The sequence below is a fragment of the Eptatretus burgeri genome, chromosome 3, assembly GCF_056783735.1.
Source record: "Eptatretus burgeri isolate ZD-2024b chromosome 3, Ebu_testis_v1, whole genome shotgun sequence".
NCBI classification, from domain to species: Eukaryota; Metazoa; Chordata; class Myxini; order Myxiniformes; family Myxinidae; genus Eptatretus; species Eptatretus burgeri.
Window position 1 is genome coordinate 77,571,099 of NC_140963.1, and position 21,255 is coordinate 77,592,353.

Sequence of the window (21,255 nt, forward strand, 5' to 3'; positions counted from 1 at the left end):
AATACCTCATGCCATCGAATCTTTATCAGAAACAACAAAATTCAGCCTTATCCAACAAGACAGAGTGAGAACCTTAATTTACCTTTTACCAGAACTGCTTTCTCACAATAATCTTTTATATTTACGCAAACCAAATGCTGGAATGAATTGGATACAAGTCTTAAATAGGTAACTAGCCTACGTAGCTTTAAAAGAAAATTGAAATATCACCTCTTCAATAAATACAGTACTTTTAATGATGCTCGTGAATAATTCCACCTCTGACACCCACGATTGATGCTGTTACCATTGATGTTGTCACAATTCAAAGAAGCGTTTCTTTGCATACATCGAGATGTCATACTGTGAGCTCTTTAATTCTTATCAAGGCTCTATTTTCGAGATATGTTGCCATTTCCTCTTCTCTTCTCTTCTCTCTTTTATTTTTATTTTTGAAATTTTGCTCTTTCTTTGTTATTGTATGACTTGCAATTTCTTATTCAACTGTTCAAATGTATAATTACAAGATGCTATTGCAATTGCTGAGGAGCTTATTTTCTACAAACATTGCTTTTTAGCTCACCTGGAACATAGTTCCGGGGAGCTTATGAGATGGCGCATCGTCCGCCCGTCATTCTGTCTGTCCGTCTGTCCACAAACACTTGCATCTTCTTATTTGAAACTACACATGATTTTGATCAAACTTAACCACAACCTTCATCACCCGGTATGTACTAAAATCTGTTCATGGCATTTAAAAAATAAAAAGAATCGGCCCCTAAGAGGGTCTATGTGGGGTTGCCCACACCCCCCCTCCCCCAAAATTAGTATTTGCTTTCTTCTCAGAAACTACACGCGCAATTCTGATGAAACTTGACCACAATCTTCATCACCCATGATGTACCAAATTCTGTTCACAGCATTAAAAAATAATAGTAAAAGAATCGGGGTCTGAGGGGGTCTATGGGGAGGTTGCCCCACAAAATATGTATTTGCTTTCTTCTCTGAAACACACAATTTCGATGAAACTTCACGACAACCTTCATCACCCGTGATGTACCAAAGTTTGGTCACGGCATAAAAAATAAAATAAAATCGGGGTCCCTGTGTATGGGTGGTGGCTCCCAAAATATTTACTTTCTTCTCCGAAACTACACACACAATTTTGATGAAACTTGACCGACACGCTATTTAAAATATCGGGATCTAAGGTGGTTTATGGTGTGGGGGGTGAGGGGGAGAGGGTTGCCCCCCCCCAAAATAGGTATTTGCTATACCATTGGTTCATTAGTACATATTGCTTATTCCATCCCACATTGAGTTCCTCCTCAGTATCATTATTCTACCAGGTGAGCGCCCAGGGGTATTATTAGCCCTATTTTTATTAGCTGCTTTCATGCTTCATAGTGACAATTCAAATATCACTCAGAATAATTATAAATTACAAAATGATCTGTTATTATGTCGTTTTATGTATATACTGTTTTGTTATTTTTCAATTTTGATTGCGTGAGAACTTGAAGCATGAAATAAATCAAATGAAATACGTTTTACAAAACCAGATGTGTGGCAGCCATTTCACTTGGATTTGAGGCGTAACCTTGATGTTTAATGACTGCAAGACGAATGATCTGCACATTTACTACCCCATACCTCAACATAGGAACCTTAAATGTACAGATCTATCAAATCGGTACGTCTACACACAATTATTCTATCCCATTCTGTTCCTCTCCAGGGCATTTTAACTCGTTTTGGTGTTATTCCACTTTCCCCCTTCCCTACATCCACCCCACCCCCTTTAAATTGGCCTTTGGCTGGCTGTTTGTGAACCTGCTGCCCTTTGTCGTTCAGTTCCTTAATGAGCCTACACCCTTGTTTAGGAAAAAATATTTTTTGCTAAAATTATGTAACCATGGACAATGCTAAATAAATTGTATAAGTTGATAAGTATGGAATAGGGATTCACACGTGAAAGGCATTTGGAATAAAGGTTGGAACAGGGAGAAGTAAAGGAAAACCTCGATAGTTTATGGGGTGTGATTAGATCTGAGTTAATCAGAATCTTTCATTCATAGTTAAATAAGCATTCTCCAGCGTCTAAAGGCAGTGTTATGGGATATAATGTTTTGTCTATATTTTTATGTGCAAACTGTCTAAACCGGTTCTCTCTCTCTCACTCTCACTCTCTCACACTCTCACACTCTCACACTCTCACACTCTCACACTCTCACACTCTCACACTCTCACACTCTCACACTCTCACACTCTCACACTCTCACACTCTCACACTCTCTCTCACACTCTCTCTCACACTCTCTCTCACACTCTCTCTCACACTCTCTCTCACACTCTCTCTCACACTCTCTCTCACACTCTCTCACACACTCTCTCACACACTCTCTCACACACTCTCTCACACACTCTCTCACACACTCTCTCACACACTCTCTCACACACTCTCTCACACACACTCTCTCTCACACACTCTCTCACACACACTCTCTCTCACACACTCTCTCTCACACACTCTCTCACACACTCTCTCTCACACTCTCTCTCACACACCCTCTCTCACACACTCTCTCACACACTCTCTCTCACACACTCTCTCTCACACACTCTCTCTCACACACTCTCTCTCACACACTCTCTCTCACACACTCTCTCTCACACACTCTCTCTCACACACTCTCTCTCACACACTCTCTCTCACACACTCTCTCACACACACTCTCTCACACACTCTCTCTCACACACTCTCTCTCACACTCACTCACTCTCTCACACTCACTCACTCTCTCACACTCACTCACTCTCTCACACTCACTCACTCTCTCACACTCACTCACTCTCTCACACTCACTCACTCTCTCACACTCACTCTCTCACACTCACTCACTCTCTCACTCACACGCGTTCATTTAAGAGCCCGCATTGGCCATCTCCACCCGTTTAGGGACTTCCATTCAACATATTAGCCCATTAAAGGATGTGCATACCGCATATCTGCTTCTTTGAGGACCTGCATTGGTCAGATTGGCAAATAGTGTAAGCCTGCTTTTGGGCATATAAGCTTGTTAAGGGCCTGCATTGGACATATCTGCTTGTTAAGGGCCTGCATTGGACATATCTGCTTGTTTAAGGATCTGCACTGGACAAATTGGTTCATTTAAGGGCCTGCATATGACAGATCAGTTTGTTTAAGGACCTGTGTTGTGCCAGATTGGTCCATTTTAAGGTCTGCTTTGGATAGATTGGGCCATTTTTGGACTTCTATTGGACAAGGCAATCTATTAAGGGGATAAGTTTGGCCAGATTTGCCCATTTCAGTTCCTGGGTTGTACCAGCTCAGCACATTTTAGGGCCTGAGTTGGGAAGACTGGTCATTCTAGAGTTTATATTGGACAGATTGGCCCCTCACATGGACCTCCATTGGAAAGATCGGTCTGTTTAAGTGCCCACTTACTTTGGCCAAATCGGCTGTTTCAGTGTTGGGCAGATTTGCCACAGCAAGGACCCCCATTAAATAGGTTGGTTTGTTTAAAAGCTTACTTTGGCCATATTGGCCGCTTCATGGCCTGCATTAAGTTTTTGCAAGGCTTAACTTTTCTGGCTGTTGGTATTAAAATTATTACTGTAATTTCCATTAATATTGCTTTGAAGCATTTAATTAGGGATGGGCATAACGATTTTCTCTTGTGAGAGAAGAGAGGGTGAAAATCCCTGCGTGGGCATTTTCTGGTCACCCACTGCGATGATTTTCTAGTCTCTGTGGGTGGAAGTAAATGGCAGAACTGGGGTCTGAGAATGCCCGCATGAATGTCCCATGTGTGTGTCTGCTGCCCTCTGGTGTTTTCCTCAGTCTTGACGAGCTTTCTTTGGATTTCTCCATCTTTGCCTCAACCCCTTCCTGATAACACGTGTATCAACTAGAGGGGGAGCACTCGGGAGAGTGCAAAACCTCCGCCGCCAATACTGCTGGGTCACTCAAGTGAACCTTATATCTTATTCATTAAATATGATGTCAACAGTGCTGACAGAGTTATAGTTCTTTTCTCCAACATTTTGGGGGTGGGGGGTTGGAAATCACATAAAACATGTAGAAATGCAAAAAAGAGAAATTGAAATTTTGTTGAAAAAAAAGTTGCAAAAATTTTTTTTCCTCCAACAATTTTTTTTTGGGGGGGGGGGGGTGGAAATCACTTAAAAGATGTAGAAATGCAAAAAAAAATTTTTTTCTCTAACAATTTTTTTTTTGGGGGGGGGGGGTTGGAAATCACTTAAAACATGTAGAAATGCCAAAAAAAAAATTTTTTCTAAATTTTTTTTTGGGAGGGATAACAATTTTTTTTGGGGGGGGGTTGGAAATCACTTAAAACATGTAGAAATGCAAAAAAAAAAATTTTCTCTAACAATTTTTTGGGGGTGTTGGAAATCACTTAAAACATGTAAAAATGCAAAAAAATATTTTTTTCTCTAACAATTTTTTTTGGGGGGGGGGTAGGAAATCACTTCAAACATGTAGAAATGCAAAAAAATATTTTTTTTCTCAATAATTTTTTGGGGGGGTTGGAAATCACTTAAAACATGTAGAAATGCAAAAAAAAAAATTTTTTTCTCAATTTTTTTTGGGGGCATTGGAAATCACTTAAAACATGTAGAAATGCAAAAAAAAAATTTTTTTTTCTCCAACAATTTTTTTTTGGGGGTGGGGGTTGGAAATCACATGTAGAAATGCAAAAAAAAAATTTTTCTCTTTTTTTTTGGGGGGGGGGGGTTGGAAATCACTTAAAACATGTAGAAATGTAAAAAAAAAAAAAAAAAAATTTCTCTAAATTTTTTTTGGGGGGGGATCCAAAAACACCACCAAGTCCAAAATTTAATGGCTTGATCCTTGGACCATACAAACCAAGTTTCCCCCCCCACCAAGTTTCGTCGAAATCCGTCGAGTTTTTCCGTAATACTGTTCACAAACAAACAAACAAACAAACAAACAGAAAGGGGTGAAAACAGTAACCTCCATCCATCTTCGAAGATGGCGGAGGTTAACTATCTGTAGAATACTGTACAGTGGTATGTGACCACTCCTGTGCAGCTAATATGGTCAAAAATGAACAAAGTATGGTGGTCACTACATTGTGGTTAGTTAACAAACATATATATATATATATATATATATGTATGTATATGCCACTGTACTTGGTTACCCCACTAACGAGTTACACCACCGAACTCTTGAGTGACATTGTCGGGTGAGACATTTGGTTGTTTTGCAGGAAAGGGTTAAAGTAATTGTATGATGCAGTTCATTGGGATTCCAGCCTCATGCCAGCATTTGGAGGGAAGAACTCAAACATAGCTCAAGTCTATTTCCTTTGCAATACAGTAATCGAGGATGGGGGAGGAGGTGCGGGGGTGGGATGAGGGAGTTGGATCGTCTCAGCCCCTGCCATTATTACATTACTGCCAACGAAACCTTACTCTAGACACGCTTTGGGCACGTACTCTCACTACTGGCCTTGGACATCATGTAAATACATTTAACTTAAATGTCCAAATGAGGTGGGGAGAGGAGTGCATTTCTTACAAGGAAAAAATAATCCAATAGATGAGATACTTAACCAGAGAGAACCTGTTGATATTTATTTCATCGTTTCATATATTACGGGTTGTTTCGCTCCTGGTGCTTTCAGGCCTTGAATATGCAAGGCCTTGTTTTGGTGCTTGTGGTGTGTGTACAGGTGCACTCAAGGTTATTGACAATTTGAAATGCAATAGCTTCGAGAAGGGCAACAGAGGAGAGACAGCAGCCAACTTGGACAGCAGTGATTCCCTTGGGTGATTAGTAGAGTTGATCCCATGCAGGAAGGATGATAGACTAAAGGCAGCTTGACTGTCAGGCTGCTCAGCATGTAGTTACAGCATTACCAATTACGGTTGGTTTGACGATCCACATTGAGTTTACAAGATAGCTCAGGGGTAGTGCACTCTCCTTTGAGCTGACTAATCTGGGTTTGATTCCTAACCTGACTATAGACCCTCACATTATGATTTGCAGACAGTTACATGACTAGGGCATTCGCAGACAGGAAACAACAAAAATTCCTCTATCCTGAGGAGGGATGTCAACCGGGTGTCTCATGCACAACCATTTGCTGGTGGATATTGAAGATGCTGCGGTGTAATTCACGAGACGGGCCAGTGCGTGCTGGTAATCGTCTGCGCAAGTTTCAAGTTCCTGCCCTACCACTGGGATAGGCAATGGCAAACCACCCAGTGTGTTCTTCACCGAGTGATTGTTTGAGCAACCCTGACACTTTAGAAAAGAGTCCAGTCAAAGGATTGGAATGGAATCTCCACATCTCCCTGAAGGGCTTTCAGTAAAATGCATTTCTCACTGACCTTTCAGTGAGTGTGTCCATCATTGAAAGCTTTTTTTTTTTTTATTTCTTGTGAGTATTTTTGAGGTTTCTGAATGGTATCTTCACAAGGCTTGCGCTCCCCCCCAAATACTGAGTGTGTAGATCTTTACATGCATGATGATGGTAATTACTGTTAACAGTTTATTTTCCTCATTGTGTGTTAATTGAAGCACAGTGCTTGCCTCGGGTGGGGAAGGGGGTGGTATTCTTTCGGTTTTTCCCAAAGAACAAAGATATTTCGCCCAAGAATAGGATTTTATCCAAACTGGCAACCCAGACAGAAATTACAAGTTGACTCCAGACAATCATTGTTGGCTTGTTATTATGTTCATATGAGCTTGGGTTGACTCTCGGCTGTGAGGGCAATGCCTGTTGTTAACGAAAAACATCGAGAAAGTGTGGAGAGTGTCACTGTGTACGCCCAAGCTCAGAACGCGAGTGGAGACTGTAAGGCAGGTGTAAGGCAGCGGTTGTTTATTGAGGCTTCGTCGAACCAGTGACTGCCAAAAATCCAACCACCCCGTGGCTTTGCTGGCAAGGGGTGTAGGGCACCGCGGGACACAGAACTTGCTGGAAGCCACCACTAAGCTATTGGTACTGGCAGAGATTCCCGCCAGGCTGGCATGTCTGGCCAAAAATACTTTTGAACTGCATGGCACAGCTGAAGAGCAGTCTGCGGCCTTTGGAGGGCAACCCCCAGTGCTAGTTTTAGTAACATTTTAAGTTTTTATCCTGTGCCTTTGCTTGATATATTATTATTTAGCACTTGTCTTCAGGGGACACCTTTAAACCAGTTATTAATAAGAGATACCTTAAATTTATCACTTGAGACTTTCATGTCTGTGTTGTCTTTTTTTAGGCTTCAAAAGGAGTTTCTCGCATTGATCGCATAACCTATGAGTACTTGTCTCAGATGGTAGGCCATATGCCTATTTATAAGTGCATCCCACGCTGGGTTGGGCTGCCACAAGTAAAAGAAGCCTCTTCTGAACCGCGTTTACTTCTTTCTCGTGCAGGTATCTGTCGTGGCACGAGTGATCATCAGAATCGTGTGTCAAGAAGCAGCGAGACCCTTCTTTTGAAGGTTGCAGACCAGCTTTGGACTTTGAACCCACTGATGATGTGCCACTTGCTTCTGTTTGGTGACCCACCTCAAGTCTGGCTTGTAGTTGGCACTTTGTAGCGGGAATGTCTTGGCCGTTGGAAGAGACATACAGAACTGCAAGCAGTACCATGTCCAGGCAACCCCGGCCTGGAATCTTTGCTGGCCTATGGCTCCCATAAGTGGGTGCTGCCGTGTACCATACTCGTGGCCATTTTACAAATCGTCTTAAGGTGGCTTTTCCTCAGGACATCGCTTGAACGACCTGGTCTCTGCAGGGAGCATGACGTCCGGTGGGAGTACGTGCTCGACACCCAGCCCAAAGACCCCCGTTAATGGTTATCCTGTCAGTGTGTACCCCTTCCTGTTTTCTGGGAGCAAAACCTGTGAGGTATCTACGCAGGTTGGACCATTGCACCATCACATGACATTTGGAAATGGCTACAGCACCCCATCACCCACAGGTAAGTGCATTCAGTTCGACTTGTGTGCACAGTTGGCACTAAATCTCTTCATGTGCTTGTGTTGTTTAAATAATAACTTTTACTTATTCGCTGTATCGACCATGAATACAGGATTGTATAAAGGATCTTAATTTTGAGACAATGACAACTTACTTTCACCTGTTTTGGTGTATAGGTCAGAATAATCAAAACATTGAGAATTATTCATGTTCTGTGATTATGAACAATTTTAATTGAAACAAGTCTGAAGACGACGATGGTTCACGAGCGGTATTTGACGATGTAGATTGTTTCAGAAGTCAAGGATGAGACAATGTGATAATGTTTGACCAAGTTATAAAAATGAGCAACGTGATGTGGTACGAGTGATGGGTTATTAGCTGCAAAATGTCGAAAACCCAGTTTCGTTCAACAACTTTAAAAATTTGACCTTTGCATAACCTTTAAAGGTCCCAAAACAATGTTGTGGACATTAAAATAAGAAACAGGATACGTGCTATAGCTTAATGGAGTTAGTTCGGCGAAGAAGGTCGAAAACCCGGTTCGATTCCCACAACTTTGAAAATTTGACCTTTGTGAACTTTAAAGGTCAAAGGTCAAGGATTATGACCTTTGGTGCAAAACTTCCTCTGGAACATTCCAGGAACAATAAATATAACGTCATATTGGCTATATGGCATTTCGCACTCCTCGGATTATTCATACTTTGATGAAATCAGCGTAAAAAACTTGAAGGGGGTGCCACAGGCAAGGTGTTCGAGATAGAGCAAAATGGTTTCAAGACTTTAGGTGGGGAATGACCTCAAGATTATGCATAAAAAAATATTGTCATCCGAGCTCTCAAAGTTTGGGTGGTCTTATGATTCTTATGTAAAAATTTGAAATCTTCTAAGTTCGTGACCTTGTGAACTTGACCATGGGACAAAAATGAAAAATCGAGCTCCGTGGGGCTATGCAGGTGCCATTGGGCTAACAAATACTGAAACCCCTGCCAGACTCGACAACCTAACCCCCCTCGGAGAAGATGGATTTTTACATCAAAATTCGCAATATTCTAAGTTCGTGACCTTGTGACCTTGACCTTGGGAAGAAAATGAAAAATCGAGCTCCATGGGGCGATGCAGGTGCCATTGGGCTAACCAAATACCGAAACCCCTGTCAGATTTGACAAACCCCCTAGGAGAAGATGCCAATTGAAATCGGCTACCCCCTAAAAACACATGTTTTTTGGGTGTGGCTCCGCCCATAATTGGCGCACCACGCCCCTTTTCAGGAAAACACAACTCTATCATGATATAAACCTCCCACCAAAATTTTATCAGGATCGGATCAAAATCCACGGAGCTATGCTCGGGACAGTTAAGGCCCGGTCACACCTTGACGTTTTAGCCAGCGATGGCAACGTGTTAAAATTTATGTAAAACGCTGGCTTACGTTGAACTTTTGATGTTTTTTTTTAAAGATTCGGACGTATTCATAGCGACTTGGTTTTATGTATAACGCATTGGTAACGGACACAGAACGTTTCGTTGTGTTATAGATAACTTATACCAACGAATGCTGAACCTGTTGTCGGCCTACACAACTGATGCCCAACGATAGTCTAACTTAGGCATAGCGCGTTGCACGCATCGCCGACGATGTTGTGGCGTAGCCTATTAAAAGGCTGACGCACAACGATTCAAATCATAACTGCCGTAGAAATGGAAGTGTCAACATCGCGGTCACACCTTGGCGATCTTGCCAGCGTATGCCGACGTAACAAAAAGTGTGTCTAAAACGTTGGGGCACGTCGAATACGGTATGGGTAAGTTTGGTATGCGCGAGTAGAACGCTAAATACGCTATCATAAGTCGTAGTAAGTAGAGTACGTCAAGAAATTTTGAACATGTTCAAAATTTTATGACGTACTCGGCGTATGACACACGTTCGCATGCGATGAGGATAAGTTTTACACACGATATGTGGACGCTTACACACGTCCACAAAGGCTACTTATAAGCTACTCATAAGTCGAAACACGTCGCGGTAATGTCTTTTTTACGCGAAACTTATTTCTAACTTATGTTTGACGTGCTTTGAACCAATTCTTTACGTAGTCCCAACACACATCGACGTATGTCGACGCATTCCAATGACGTCTTCCGGTCGACAAAAAAAATAAATGAATGTGTTTCTAGGTTGCAACTGCCATATAAAGACGTGTTCCCAGCGGTTTTGGGAATTGGTATATAAAAATGGTGTTCATAAAAGGGGAACCCAACAGTGTTTTCGAGTCCTTTTTGAGTCGATGTCCATGTCAGCAGTATCAGTATCAGTATCAGTATTAGTATTAGTATTAGTAGTAGTTTGTTCATGTTGGCAGTAGTAGGTGGGTGTGAGGGGGAGGGTGTGGGTTATGATGGATCGTCCTTGTGTCCGCGTGTCCACGGGTAGGTTCATAGGCTGCCACTCAACGATTTAAATGGCTGCATCTCCACTATTGAAAGTAGACGCTTGCGCTCAACAATTGGATTTTTTTACACTCAACGACTTTTAAACGGTACCACTCAGCTAGTTTCATTGTTTACAATGAACGATTTAAATTGCTGTCACTCGCCTTTGTTTTTTTTTTTTTTTGTTTTTTTTTTTTGACGCTGGGGTTTGGAAATTTGAAACGTTTCTTCTGAACGTGTTAAAACGCTCAAACTCGACTATTTTAAATAGACGCTGCCGATGGACAATTGGAATCATAGCCAAGCTAGACATCGAAGTGTGAACATCCTCGTCATGCCGAAGAAAAGTTTGAAGAATGCTGCAAATAAGTGTCCTGGCCGTGGCCGTGGACGCTGACGCAAGGACGATCCATTATACCGACGTCTTTCAGCCTATGAGTAACTTAAAAGTAACGTCTGTCGACGTGTGGCAACGATCGCGTAACGTGCCAACAACACATTAATCATAGGTAGGAAATAAGTTTCGGGTACGCTAAACATTACCTCGGCGTGTCTCAACTTATGATTAACTTACAAGTAGCATGTGTTGACGTCTGTCAACGATTGCAGACCGTGCCTACAACTTGTGGCCAGCGTAGCGGAACGTGTGAGTCATACGCCGGCATACGTCGTGAAATTTCAAGCATGAAAAAATTTGAGGACAACCGAAAAGTACAACGTTCAAAGCCAACGTACAACGACGTATGGCAACGTACTACGACGTATGCCAGCGTGCTCTCAATGTTATCAAAACTTACCCATAACGTATTCAACGTGTGCCAGCGTTTTAGAAAAAAAATTCAAAAATCGGCATACGTTGGCTAAAACGTCAAGGTGTGACCGGGCCTTTAGACAGACTGACAACAATAACGAATATAGTGGTCACTTATTTTTTTTCGTGAAAATATTTTTTCGTGAACCAATAATTTCTGAAGATGAAATTCACAAAAGTGAGAAACAATAAAGTTTGAGCCTGTTGTTTTCTCAATGTAACTTCTGATATACGAGGATTAGATTTTTGTCTCCATCATCCAGCTATTGTCTTCCTTGATGTCTTTCTTTTTCTTTCTAACAAATAACAATCACACACGTTCCTTCATTTCTGAGCCAATGCTCCCGAAAGGATGTTTTTTGACATGGGGTATCTTGGTTCAGTACATCCAGACCCAGAATTTGGCATCAGGTACCTTGAGTCCAGTATACCTTGACCACCCATTTTAGTTCTGTGATTGTATTTGTCATTATTGGTATATTTACATCAATGATGCACATTATTGTTTGCTTTGTTGAATACCATATGGAAGATGAAATTTTGTATGAGATTCCTTTCATTCATATTCCTATAAAATATTGTTGTGTTTTAATTTACATTGTCCGGTCTGAGTCACATTGGCTCCTATAATTCTCTTAAGCACCTTTACTTTAGAGGGGATATTCTGACAAAACATTCATCGACCAAGTGCAAGCTCCATATTGCAGGTCATCTTATTAATAATTATAATTACATATATATATATATATATCTTTTCGAAGAGCTACCGGGAGGTGGGGGAGGCGGTAGCTGGTGCTGCTCAGCTGGGTGAGCTTTTCCCAGTGATGGTTTTGGGACGTGTAGGACATTGAAAAGCTATGGAGTTATTGGCCTGATGGTGGTTGCCTTCTGCCTGTGGGCTGGCAGTAGCACTGTCTGACCCCACATCCCAATATACACTTTATAGTGGCGTTTTGTGGCCTCAAAACAGACGTCAAAGACAACGTGTGGTAGATTAAAACCTTACCCAGATTCAGAAGTACCAACACCAAAAAGTTGGGGCCTCTCGGTGCTACAATTCAACCATGAAAGAATAACATACAAACATTTAAAAATATTTATGATACACAGTACCCATCCATCCATCAGAACCAAACTCTGTACAGAGCATTGGTGCTTCCTAAGCAGTCTCCTGGGCTATTGGGCACAATCCTGGACAAGTCACCACTCTGACGTAGGATACTTAAATGGCTCAATAATCCCAGCAAGCTGGTACACATTTTGCGAACCTCAGAAGGACGACAGGCTGAGTCAACCCCACCTTGTATTAATTCAACAGCCAAGCAGGATTTGAACTCAGTACCTTAGGATCCCAAACCCACCACCCTTACCATTAAGCCAACACCAGGCATATATTAGATAGTATCTTTTTTTGTTTATATCTGACGGAAACTTCGAAATTGATCATTTGGCGTTTTCCATTATAAAAACTTCAGTATCGTCCATCAAGGCAAAATATGATTACAGTATGTCCCAAAAATAATATTCAGGTGTACATTATGTCACAGAAAACACATCACTGAAAATTCAACATTTTCTGAATTTTATAGCAAACAACTCTGCAGTGTGGTTCAGCAAGGCCAAATATGACTACAGTATGTTCCAAAAATAATTTTCAAGTGTACATTGTGTCCCAGAAAACACATCACTTTGTGGAAATATCACCACTTCAAATTGCCCACCGAAGGTGGGCCGAGATTGGCACTCCCCTTTGGGCAGGAGTGCCGATGGTAGGGATAATAACTGGCTGAGAGAAGGAAATATCCCACGAGGTACTGTACTCATTTGCTAAACAATAGAACGAATCCTTTTTACGGTGTCCTTCTCTCAGCCAATCGATGTGTTCCATATTATGTTTGCAAAATAAGACGAGCCTGTTCTGAGTGTGTGCCGGAGGTTAGCACATACTTGTATCAGAACAAGCATGGAGGGTCGTTCCCCTTTCATGGATATCTCTTTGGTCTCTTTCTTCTGTTTTCTGAGTGTAATGAACACATGTTTGTTTTCATCTGCTTGTATTTATCCTTTTTAAAGTCCATTCAGGGCTTGCTTTGGTTGGGAGGACTGGTGTTTGATGGGAAGTAGGTGTAATACATCAGAGAGAGAGAGAGAGAGAGAGAGAGAGAGAGAGAGAGAGAGAGAGAGAGAGAGAGAGAGACAGAGACAGAGACTGAGACTGTTTTTCGTTTCCAGGTTGGTCAGACTAGTTAAATCAATTGAAAGACGTCAGCAGAACTATCATACTGTATATGGTACAATACCATTTCCCTTTAAGTTGCTGTTCCTTAGCGCAGTGAGAGCACCTCAAGGCCATGTTTAGAATTGAACAGCATGAGATAAGCCCACTGCTGCTTAGGCCAGGAATGTGGAATTGGGCGAGCATAGTGCCACACAATGACCCTCTCTTGTGAAGACACCATAGCATCTTTAATGCCCACCAGCAAATACTGACAGCTGGAATTCCTGCTCAATTTCCCATTTGACAAATAGCATTCTCATATTTTCAGATCTGACAGAAGTGCAATGCCCTGCCTGCGAAGCACCAGGAAACGGTTTATCGTCGGGTAAAGAATTACATGATCTGTGAATCACCTCAAATGGAAACCTGGATGGAGCAAACTATTGAGGATGATGGTTCCTCAAGGTTTAAAGTTCCTTTTCACTCCTTGCTCTGAAACATGACTGGAAACTATTCCTATTTCGGAATAAAAGCACATGTCACATGCTCCAACTGTGACTAAGGTCTGAGGAAGTCTTTGGGTTATGGATGAAATGTCACTTGACTTGAGATGTCATATGCTCTCCTGTTGCAAAATCATTGGCGGAGTACTTTGTACAAATTAATGGATGGCTGTGCTTTATCCTCTTCTTATTCGGACACACACACACACACACACACACACACACACACACACACACACACACACACACACACACACACACACACACACACACACACACACACACACACACACACACACACACACACACACACACACACACACACACACTGCACTATGCAAACAATGGGTGAAGCATAGCACCAATGGTCTCTCTAAAACGTGTTCAGCCATTGTGTTACTTTTTGCAGAACGCATTCACCATTTGTTTAAACAATAGCTCGGACAGTTTGGCAGTGTCTCGATGAATAATTGAAAATGTCTGCATCACCTGCAACACCGACTTGTTATTTAATTAGAGTTTCACTTTCCCTTCCTGCAGTTTAATGAAGCTGAGAAATCGTCACAATGAGGCGTCATTGTGATCCTCAATGTACCAAGGCCTTTCTGAGGTGGAGAGAGAGAGTATCATTTATTCAAACGATACCAAGACGTAATCGCATGAATGACCCGCTTGCTTATATTCACCTTCCAATTACAGAGACAAGGCCTCACTTTCAGCACAGTCACAGTAAGAGGCAGAATTACATGGCATTTCAATTTCAACTCAACTTTTCATAGCGTGTTGGGTTTTTCCTGAAAAATCACATAAAGGAGGCAATTCTTACCCCGATTGCCACAATATGCTTAAAATTTTCCAATGCTGGGTTAGCAAGACCACCATTATTGTCGTGATAACAAACCACCCATATTGTGCTTGTTCCGGACTCTAATAGTTTTCAACATTCACAACACAAGGCAACCAGCATAAGGTACTCGATGGAGGTACTGACTCATGGTATTGTTTTCTCTCAGTGCAATACTGTCGCAGAGGGTGCTAACCTATACTATCGTGTGACCGTGGTGTGAGGAAATACAGTCCTGTACTAAATTTCATTTTATATTTTACCTTGTGAGCTCAAAGTTGAACTCATCCGAAAAATTCACGATATGAAGTTCTGTGCCGAATTTGGCGATTCCAGCTGCCCTCGTTGTCCAATTATTCTGCTGACAAACAGACAAATACACAGACGGGATAATCACAATACTCACATGCTTGTCCTAAGGCCGTGCTTGAGTCATGAATGCACTTGGTATATATTTTTGGAGTGAAATGTATGACGTGTTTTCTAACAATTGCGACTGCATTGTTGTGTGGTGTGGACCATGGGGAGGAGATAAAGGATAGATAGATTTTAACGTAAAAAAAAAAAAAATGCAATCTCCCCACAGGATGTTGCAATGAACCACTATACCCATGAAGGACAAAATGAAATAGTTACGTGGATGGTCAGAGTGTATATTAACCTCAGTCCTCCAACACAGTTTTGGTCCAAATGTCGGGTCATAAGCAAGGCAAAATGTTTTATTAGCTTCACCACCAAAGGTGTGGGAGGTTATGTTTTTACCCCTGTTTGTTATTTGGAAAATGGAAGATTTTTCAAGTATATTGGTCAGTTGATTTTGTCATTCTATCTGTCTGTCTGTCTCTTTGTTTGTCTGTCTGTTTATCGTCTACAGGTCACAATTCTAAACCAATCGTCATGAAACTTTACTAAGTTGTAGAGGTAGTCTCAACTGAGAAGCCCATTGATTTTTTGCATATTGCGTCACTGAATTAGGAAACCAACTATTTTTGAGAGCAAAAGGTTAACTCTAGGTCAAACTTCTAAAAGCATAAGTTTTCAACTGAGAAATCGTCAATTTACATCCTATTAACTTGGAAGTTGAACAAGATTTACATAGTCCATCACTTAATTGGGAAAGCAACTATTTTTGAGGTCAAAAGGTCAACTCAAGGTCAAACTTCTAAAATCAATTTCAATCTGAAAAATAATCAATTTTCATCTGATTAACTTGAAAATTAAGCAGCAATCGCATAGTGCATCACTGAAATCAGAAACCCACTATTTTTGAGGTCAAAAGCTCAAAAGTCAACTCGAGGTCAAACTTCTAAAATCATCATTTTCAATGTGAAAAATAATAAATTTTCATCCGATTGAGCTGAACTTTGATTAAGATTGTCAATTTTTATCTTGATGAAATATACAATTTGATGTGTGCATGCCAACCTTTGGAAAGGGGGGTGGATTTTGCAAATATCATGTTCTGCATAACGTCTTTTTCTTGTTTTGTTTGTTTGGCTGTTTGTGAGCAGGATATCTCAAAAATGTTATGGACAGATTCGGATGAAATTTGGTGGAAAGGTTTGATGTGTGACCAGGACAAATTGATTAGATTTTGGTGAGGATCCAGTTCTGGATATTAAATTTTTAAGTAATTCTTCACCATTGAGAAATGCAGCCAAAAACTTTATATCGCATGCTATCTCAAAAAGTTATGGGTGGATTATGACAAAACTTGGTAGATGAGTTGGTTAGATTACAGGAACAAGCCAATTCGATTTTGGTTCAGGTCATCAGATCTGGCCTATCAGTGGGATACAAAATGTAAACTGTTCAGCCGAGTGGAGGTATGTGCTCTACTGAATGCCATTCTAGCTTTACTCTGCTTCGTTGTGCAGCACTTCATTGTGCGTTGTGGACATGAAATGGACTTGTATCCAGATCTTAAACAAAATCGAATCAATTAGTCCTTGTAACACGCCCAACCTGTCCACCAAGTTTAGTCCAAATCAGTCCATAGCTTTTTGAGACATCATGCCATATATCGTTTTTGGCCCTATCTCTCAATGGTGAAGAATCACTTAAAAATTAAATAATTCTCGTATCCAGATCTGGATTCGGATCTTCATCAAAATTTAATAAATTCTTCCCAGTGGCATTCCTAACCTGCCCAGGTTTTGTGTGAATCCATCCATAACCTTTTGAGATATTGTGCTGTATATCGATTTTGGCCCTATTTCTCAATGGTGAAGAATCACGGAAAAAAAATTCTCAGATCTGGATCCGGATTCGGATTTTCACCACAGTTAAGCATTGCCATCCTTGGCTGGTCATCTACATACACAAAAATTTTCAGAACGATTGTTTGAAAACTGTGGCCAAAAATCGTGACAAACAGACAGACGCTACAGACCAACATACTTGGCAAAAATTTTTTGCACCAAGTGACAAGCAAGAAAGACCATGCAGAGCATGATACTTGCAAAATCCCTGAAACAAATTTGGCCATAAAAAATTATTGGTGGTTGAATTCAGTGACCTGATGTGTAAATCCTGTTCAAACTTCAAGTCAATCAGATGAAAATTGGGGATTCCAGAAATTGCATCTAAGGTGTTGCCTTTGGCCTATCTTGACCTTTTGGTTTATGTTGACATCAAAAATAATTGGTGGTTGAATGACTTGATATACAAATCCTCTTCCAATGTCAAGTAAATCAGATGAAAATTGACGATTTTAGAAATCTGACCTAAGTTGTTGACCTTTGGCCTATGTTGACCTTTTGATCTCCAAATAAATAACCTTCGTGCTTATGACCAACTCTACCATTTGGTGAAGTTTCGTGAAGGTCAGTTTAAAATTGTGACCTGCAGGCGATTGACATACACACAAGCCGGTAGGCGGTGATGGGTTGCCGAGCATGCAAACTATAAGATATAGAGCAAAATGGATGTCATATAGCGGATAGGGAATCACCTTAAGATTATGCATATCAAATCTCATCCAGCTCCATCTACTGATAACTACTCGGTATCCATTTGAATGAAAAATACCGAAAATGCGGTTTGAAATCGGAAATCCCCAAAGTTCGAGGGGGTGCTGTGGGTGAACAAAGATCTAAATCGAAAATCCGGCTCGAACGTTTGTGCACAATGTATTCCAGACGATTAGTGTGAATTTTCATGACCATCTGACCATAACCCGAGGAGGAGTAGCGTTTGGCGCGAAGGCACCTCCAGCTCTCGCATATTATTGATTTTTGCACTAATTGACCTTTGACCCCTGACCTAAGCGAAATCGGTCAATATGTCCTGAGGCAAAGTTGTAGTACTCATTGAGTACCATGAACCTGCAAAGTTTCATTCGTATCGATGCACTCACCTGGTCGCTCGGGGGCCTTCAATTTTCGCCAATTTTCACGCATACCCTAATTGTAGGGGGCGCTGCGGGTAAAGTGGTCCATATATCACAAAAACCGGAATATATTTGATAGAGCATCACCTGTAGATCATTCGTGCCAAATTTCATAACCCTACGTGGGATAATGGCTTTCGGAATTGATTTCGCGTGAACGGTACCGATTTTGAAGGTTTTTCAGTTGTTGCTAGAGAACCAAAGCGTCCCCAGCAACCATCACAATTTCCAAAGCACGAGGTCATAAGATGTACCTACCACCCGAGTTTGGTCAAAATCCGCCCACGCTTACTACCAATTATGCTGATGACAACCGAACAAACATCCAAACAAACAGACAGAATTACTGACAATAAGGGTCACCTATTTCAGCGACCCAATAAACAGACAAACAAAGACACAGAATCACACACCAGACCAACCAATACACTTGCGAATCTTCGAGTTTGCAAGTAACAAGCAGAGACAGACAGGGGTGAAAACATAACCTCCGTCCACCTTCAGTGGTGGAGGTAATTAAAAAAAAAACTATCCAATCCAGATCCAGATCCTCACCAAAATCTAATAATTTCATCCTTGTCACACACCCAACCTGTCATCCAGGGTTTGCCCGAATCTGTGCATAACTTTTTGAGATATCCTGTTCATATGCACGCAGATAGACAGACACGGGTGAAAACAACCACCACTGAAGGTTCGTCCACCTTCGGTGGTGGTGGTAACAAGGGGATCACAATGCATGACAAGATGATAACAGGTGATACACAAGGCGATAAAATATCATAAAGATGTAAACAAGGTGTTGAAGTTGCCTCCTGCATCAGTCCCTTGTGTATTGTTGTGTATGTAACCTGTAACAATTATTGCTTTTCTACATTATGTCAACAGTGAGGTTATCGGTGATGTCACAAACCGGTGGATATATAAATTATATTCATATTCTGTCTCGCTTGGAGGAAAGGATTGGCCCAAAAAGTCAGTGCTTCTACTACTTTTCCATGGTGGAACCCAAAGTGTTTTTTTTTATTTTATTTTTTATAACCACACGCCTTTTGTAAAAAATAAAAACCGTGGGGGGGGCGGTGGGGGGATATTGCAATTTGCTCTGTATGTCTGTCCATCCATCACACTATCTCCTAAATGGTTAGGCAGAAATTTACCAAACTTGGTAATTATGATCATTTATTGACAAGTTGTGGGAGCAGAATCATTTTGGCCCCGCCCCCTGGGGCGGGGTCAAAAGGTCATATTCCAAAAAATCGATTACGGCTGCATTAAAAAAAAAACAGGTTTTTAAAATGAAACTGAATTTGAATGTGCAATCAACATTCGGGGATGTATGAAATATATTGCGATTTTTTTTTTTTTTTGGATTTGACCCACAATTCATTCATGCATGCTCCAAGGGCTGGGGACTTGGGGACATAAGGGTCATAGCAGTCAACAAAATGTGATAGTAGGTTCACACAAAATGTGATAGGTGATTCCTGGTGGAACTTTTTGCCATTTTTAAACTTTGTTTCAGATGGGAAGCGTGGGGATTTGCGATGGCGCACCATCGACCGCTCCAGTTACACTTGTTTTTTTGCTGGAATTGACAACTACAGACCGAGGGAATGAGTGGGTGGAGGAAACAATCAGATGGAGGAAACGAGCGGATGTTTAATTCATGCAGGGAATGAGCAGTCATTGCCTAATGCGGGAAAGGAAGTTCGTGGGAATAATAGTGCATGAATGGAAATGGGAATGACAACAGGTGACATCCTGAAGTAGTGAAGGGCCATCCAAGGTTGTCCTTCTGGACAGAATGCAAATGTTCAATTATGAATAGGAGATTGTCAATTCAATAAGTACCTTCGTGCCAATTATTTAATCCTTTGAAAATGAGTAGAGTTCGTTGGTTTAATAAATTATTGTGAATTGTTTCAGAAATACTCCAGAGGTTGGCATCACTGATCTCTATACTAACTGGATTGGAGGCTTAACCCTGAATGTTGACACCACCACCACCAAAAAGCAGTCAAACCCTAACCTTCCACCACTGTACCTGCCACACACATGAAACCTGTTCATGAATTATTTCAGCCCAACATATAGAAAACGAGAACACATAATAAAGTTTTCTCTTGAAAATGAAATATTTTTAATCATTTGCCTGCATGCTGACACAAAATTACTAATTTTTTAAAAAGAATCAACAATACAAACAAGAAAAAGACATTATGCAGAGCATGATACTTGCAAAATCCACCCCCCCTCTCCAAAGGTTGCCACGGATACATCAAATTGTCCATTTCATGAAGATTAAAATTGACAATCTTAATCAAAGCTCAGGTCAATCGGATGAAAATTGATTATTTTTCAGATTGGAATTGATTATTTTAGGAGTTTGGCCGCGAGTCGACCTTTGACCTTTTGACCTCAAAAATAGTTGGTTCCCCCATTCATTGATACAATATGCAAATCCTGTTCAACTTTCAAGTCAATCGGATGAAAAATGATGATTTTAGAAATCTGACCTCAAGATGACCTGTGATCTTTGACCTCAAAATCAATAGGCTTACCAGTTGAGACTACCTCTACAGCTTGGTAAAGTTTCATGACTATCAGTTTAGAATTGTGACCTGAAGATGATTGACAGACAGACAGACAGACAGACAGAAAAAACCAATGTCACCCGCAGGGTGACCCGTATCTTGCCAAAAGGCGACCACGTGTGACTTCTTTAAGGTCACACTGAGGTGAACAGAGCTGCTATCCACCAGGAGCGACTCCTTGAGGAATATCTGCCTATGAGAGATTCCGATGAGAATCGTTCTACAGAGTAACCATGAAAAATATGCTTTTGCCTCATAACGTCACCAAATGACGTCATAATGTCTCAAGCTTGACATATCGAGAAAGCACTCATCGAGGTGTTCAATTTGAGTTACTACACGATATGGTTCCTAAAACTTGAAAATTTGACCTTGGGGTCAAATATGTTTGACCTGAGGCGCTAACCATGAAGGTCAAGGCCAATCGCCACCAAAAATTAATCAGCTGAGCGCCAGACCATGAACTATATTCCCATGAAGTTTGAA

At 41.1% G+C, this 21,255-nt stretch overlaps 1 protein-coding gene across 7 annotated transcripts in view; it reads left to right on the forward strand.

Moving 5' to 3' along the window:
• Positions 1-21,255, forward strand: part of LOC147030239 (uncharacterized) — a 150,325-nt gene that overhangs the window by 91,543 nt on the left and 37,527 nt on the right. For 6 of the 7 annotated variants that reach the window (XR_015056272.1, XM_085874099.1, XM_085874096.1 and 3 more), the window contains one exon: positions 7,421-7,970. The gene's annotated coding sequence lies outside the window, so the exon portion shown is untranslated. Of the gene's footprint in view, positions 1-6,431; positions 7,321-7,420; positions 7,971-21,255 lie in introns of those variants that run through there. The other variant, XM_085874098.1, reaches the window with a different exon arrangement.